This window comes from Aegilops tauschii, chromosome 6, assembly GCF_002575655.3.
Source record: "Aegilops tauschii subsp. strangulata cultivar AL8/78 chromosome 6, Aet v6.0, whole genome shotgun sequence".
NCBI lineage: Eukaryota > Viridiplantae > Streptophyta > Magnoliopsida > Poales > Poaceae > Aegilops > Aegilops tauschii.
In genome coordinates, this window is record NC_053040.3 from 75606036 (window position 1) to 75611715 (window position 5680).

General features: G+C 43.5%; 1 pseudogene; it reads right to left on the minus strand.

Annotated features, from left to right (window-relative positions):
* Window positions 1-704: 704 nt before the first annotated feature.
* Window positions 705-3532, minus strand: LOC109784624 (F-box/LRR-repeat protein 14-like; annotated as a pseudogene).
* Window positions 3533-5680: the final 2148 nt, after the last annotated feature.

The window sequence follows — 5680 nt, forward strand, 5'->3', positions numbered from 1 at the left end:
TCGCTTGCATTGCCTACTCTCTTTGAGCGGAAGGAAATGAGTACTCGACAGGCAGGTCTGAAGGTAGTACTTTTTGGAGTTCAGTTTTTTCAGCCAGAGTTCAACTTAGTGCGTGAACAAAAGTTTGGCGCTGGCTTCTCCAATTTTAAGATACGATCTTCTCAAATGGTCTACTCAATTCTGATTTTGTATACACTCATCATACTCTTGATATGTAAACAGAAACGTGACCCCCTCTAAATTTCTGGAAGCCTGTAATTAGCACACAGCTATGTTATATGCCTTCAGTAGTCGCTCAAGTTTCAGTTGTACCTCAACTTCCATGAGATAGTACACTGCATTTGTAGTCTTGGAATCTAAAAACCCTAATTATGCTAGTAACTACTACTCCCTCCGCCCCATAAAGACGTTTGTTTGACTCTAGTATAGTGTAAAAAAAACATCTTACATTATGGGACGGAGGGAGTATTCCGTCACGACACTTATTTTGGGACGGAAGGAGTATATGTTGAGAAGCAATGAAAAGACATCCCCAAATAGAATCAATATCAACAAAACAAATATGCCGCCTTTGTAGTACAGGTCAATGTGAAACTTCACATTGACCATTACTACACTGATCCATACCAAAATTGCCACACAAAAATTGCAGGCAGATATACATGTCTTCAAAATCCCTTGAATAGTAGAAAGGGTTCACGACATTTCTTAGAGAGTTAAACATAATACCAAACAGCAAAAACATGGATTCTTGGGGCCGATTTGTGAGGATTACAAAACAGCAATAGAGAGTAGAAGTTACACAACAAGAATTACAGTACACAGAGTGGTGCCTACTATTAAAGTTTCATTCACCAGATGCCGTCCAAAGATCATCATTAGACTGTCATACAGAAAAAATCATAGCAGTAAAGGTAGAAGGCAATAGAAAGTCCAGACAAGTGAATCTAGGTCGGATGATGCACAGCCTTGTCCAATGATGCACACTAAACAACTTAATGGCTTCAGCAGCAAATTCATACTGAAAATTTTGGAGACCACTTCATCACTAGGCGCCAAGACCAATTGCCTTCATCAGGGAATCTGAAAAGTCCTCGGAGTAGTGAACTGACTTGGCAACACCCTGCGCAGCTTGCAGAGAGACCTCACCACAATACTCAATGACCAAAGACTCTAATTTATGTGCACGTCCCAGTTCAGCCATTCCAACATCAGTGACATTATGACACGCCCGAAGTGTTGAGATTACTCAAGCATGGGGTGTGTGCAATGAAGCGCATCCCAGCATCAGTTACTGCATGACACAATATAAGCTCGAGTGTCTCCAGATGTGGTGAGGATGAGAGGGCCTTCATCCCCTCATCATCAAAGAAATTGGCGGTGTTTAGCACAAGAACACGAATTGGGCAGGACTGAATGAGTGCCAGAAAACCCTTCTGTGTGAATCCTATTTCTGATGGCCAGTCACGGGAACATCCTGTAAATTTGAGGTCTACGATCTGAAGCATAGGACAGTTGAGGGCTAGAGCGTAAATGCTGTTATCAGTAAATGACGTCCTGGTTTCACAATAGCCATCTTCACTACAGTAGCGCTGTAGGTTGAGCCCAAGTGAGATGCTTTTAAGGTTGCTGCAGCTCCGGAATAATGCAATCATGTCATTGTCATTTAGTGCATAAACATACTCAAGCCAAAGGTTCTCCAATGCTTTACACTTCCCTAGGACAACACGAAGTCCTATTTCTGGCCAGGTTTTAATATGCGCCAACCTTAAATCCTTCAAACTCTCACAGGAGAAATCATATATATCTGTGCTGTGAGCATCATACGAGGGATCATAGAAGTCATATCCTATATAACGATCATGTCTTTCTCTTTTCCTCTCAAACTCAAACTTCTGGAGCTTCATCCATCCTGAACCAAACTTTAGGAGGTCATGATGATTGATTCCTTTGCAATTCTTCACTACAAGCTCTTCCAACGATCCATCCATACCAAGGTATTCCAGCCACTCTACACTGTCGATTTTCTCGCAATCAATAAGGTGGAGAGCAGATAGACTTATGCAACCAACTGCAACCGAGAAAAGCCCAATTGATGTTATTTTTGGTACGGAGTTCAGCCTGAGAGACACCAATTTCTTGCAGTGTGCTAAACAACCAAGCCCAGAGTCATCGATGTATGAGCAGAAGCTTAAGGTGAGGTCAATCAGCGAGGAACAGTGAGATGAAAATACAAAAAGGCCTTTGTTGTCCAACTGATTTCCATGTTCAGGTATCCAACCAGAGTAATCGATTTCCAATTTCTGCAAATTTGTGAACCTGGCGCACAGTGATGTTAGTGCTTCTGTAGCAGTGCAAAGACCGGAACCAACACGGATAGCACCCCTTTGATTCCCCTCTATCTTGTAGAGCTGCTTTGAGACAAGGGAAAGATAATTCAGATCACTTGTGCTGGTGATCCTCTTGAGAATCTCTGTCACCAGAGCCTCCGGTAGGTCCTCCATCGAGCAAATTCAGCTGTAGCAATCAGGTAATATATATCAAGGTTCAGAAAACAAGCGAAGAGCTGGACTCAAACTTATGATATATCGGAATAATGCATGTGAAGATGGAGATCACACTGGCGACAGACACTCATTACGAAGAATATACAGTACTGATGATGTTTGAGCATTTTCTGTACCCATCCAAAACTGGTGTGTTCTTCATAAGCATGGGGAATTATTAAAGTAGGTAGCACCTTATCTGTCTCTAGATTGTTAGAAAGAAGAAAATGACGCTACAGGGCACATCATTAAATCAAACTAGCACCATCAGTAGCAGAGAACTAACTAAGAGAATACTGCAAAGAAACGAGCTAGAATTGATGCAAGCAATTCCGCAAGAAGACCCACGTGCTGAATCTGAACCGACTTATTTGGAGTGGAGGCACCTAATTAATAACATCAAAACCAGAGCAGGCAAATTACTACTTGTAGCTCTTGCTTGGGCAAGAAAGAAAGTAGGGAAATCATTTTGCCACAGCCTATGAGTTCACAGGGTGCAGTTATTAATAGACAACGCCAATCTAATATATGTTCAACCGGAAATAGTACTATCTGCTGCAACCCTAGCTAGTACTCCTACCTAGTTGCAAAATGCTTACTTTCTATACTACGTACCCAGGAGAATGGTTAGACAACATTAACTAACTTCATGGATGACACTACCAGTCGGGTTTTCCCTGTCAAGAAAGCGAACTGAAAAAAAAGCAGTGTACATGTCCAATCAGGGAACCAACGAACAGGGGAGGGGTCAGGGGAAGCGAAAAACGGCGGTACCTTGAGGGCGACCGGGAGATAGGAACAGCGGCGATGGAGAATGGAGACCGTGGGAGAGGAGAGGAGGGTATCTCCGCCCCTGCTCCACCTCGGTCCGCGGCGGAGGAGAGTGCTTCTTTGATTCGGATCGGAGAGGAGTGTAAACCCTAGTCCCCGCTCGCATCGCATTTCGTCTCCTTTCCAGCGGAAGCGGAGGAAGGTGTCGGGCCGGCCTATTGCGAGCTGCAGCGAGCCGAGTCGAAAAGGCTTGCCCATGGGCCGGTCGAGAGCCACGACCCATATGGCCAGCTCTGGGTGCGACTCGTTTACAACAGGTACGAATTGTTTTTCCTTTGCTAAAAAAACGAATTGTTTTTCCTTTATCTATATCTATATCTATATCTTTCCCTAATAATAAAGCACGGATTGACTTTGTCGGGTTCACCGTCACAATGCGCTTTCTTCCCATGTCATAATACGCTTCTTCCTGTCCGTTTTTTCTTGATTTCATATTTTCCTTAATATCCGAGGTGGTACTATCTATTTCTTCAATGGCGCGTTTATCTATACGCGTCTGTACGTGCACTGTATATGTTCCATCTGCGCTCTTGCTTGGGCCTTGCCTTGCGATCGTTTCGTGACTGATGCGTTGCCACTTGGGCCTCAGCCTGTCTGTGTGAGATGTTCCAGCCCCAGCGAGTGTTTCTGTAATAAAATGTAGAAGATTATGGTTAATAGATAGTCCCACATCGTTTACTTGTAGACAGTCCCACCAATTTAAATGTGTTTGTGAGTTGACGACAACAAGTAGCATCAAAGGAGTTGGTCAAAGATGGAATAAATGGAGCGGGAGATGCTACCTCAAGAATCATAGGAATTAACAAAGAAAGAGAACAGAGGGAACTCAGGCGATGTCATGGCCAGAGCAGAGGTGGCGATGGACTGTGGGAGGGTGGGCCGGCAGCGGGCAAACTTGGCCGGCGTTGGTTCACCGTCGAGGTCAGGGGAGGGAAGAAAAGGAAGGAGAGGAGGCGCGGAGGAGGAGCTCGCCGGCGGCAACGCCTTGCCAAAGGCACGGGCAGCGGGGGAAGCGAGGAGATTTGGACATGGGGGCTAGCGTGCCTGTATGGCGGCGCAAGAGGGAAAGGATCGAGAGAGAGAGGAGAGGAATTTTAGGATCGGTCTGCTCTAGGTTTTTTTTTTGAGCAACTTCTGGTAGGGTAAGAGAAACAGGAGATGGGCCTTTGCTAGACCAGCTAGGCAAGTGGGCCTCTCTCTCTTTTTGCTGTTTTTATTTCTTTCTAATTTAGAATAAACAGAGAACTAAAAGAAGTGAGGAAAATTCCCCTCGAGTTTTCAAGTGAGGATATTTGCCCTGGATCAATTTAAATGTGCTTAATCCAGGAACATATAGGATTTGGTCATGATGGAGGAATTTAAATTTAATTGAAAACAAATGTACACGGATCACTATGCCTCAGAGCTAGCCGAAACGCGGTTCACTCGATAGAAGATGGGCAAGTTTGGTAAAATGATGAATATACACAAAGAAATACTCCCTTCATCCAAAAATTCTTGTCTTAGATTTCTCTAGATACGGATGTATGTAACACTAAAATGTAACTAGATACATCCGTATTTATAGACAAATTTAAGTCAAGAATTTTGGGACGGAGGGAGTAGTAGATGGGCAAGTCGTGTACACAAGGAAAAACTAACGAATTTATTTCCATCACGGAAAAATACTCCCATGGTTCCCGCAAGCACATCGGTTGATTTCAATTAGAAAAACATACTGTGTATGTTGCTGCCAAAAAAATAAAGAGGAATAACCCAGTATGGACTCGGCGGTGAGTGATGCAATGAGGAAGCACGCCATGCTTCTCAGGTTATTCCTCCAACGACACCTGATAAACGCTAGCTTCAAGACGATAGGAATAGGAATACTCTAGGACCAATCTGTCGAGAAGCATGGTCAGCGGTGAGTGGGAGCCAAGACCACCATGCCATGCACACATACCACCATCCTCGTCAGCAGTTGCCACCGTCTACAAGCGTTTGTAAGAACATGAACATATGTCGATGGGATGGGAGCCGAGCGGAACACCCATATAAAATTGTATAAAACTCACGGGCACTCACAAAATTGATGTTTGGAGCAACGATTTGAGTGTATTTTCTCTTTTCTAAATTTAAAATTAGATGCAAACAATCAAAACATCTTTAAAGAATAGGTTCAAACAATCAAAACATGTATGCTCTACATGAAAAAAAAATAACTGCACATTTGAGTTTTTGTTTTCTTTTTGCAAGAAACAGTCATATTTCGGGTACAAAGACCAAGGAAGACCATGTAAAAGATACAACTACAAGTTAGAAAA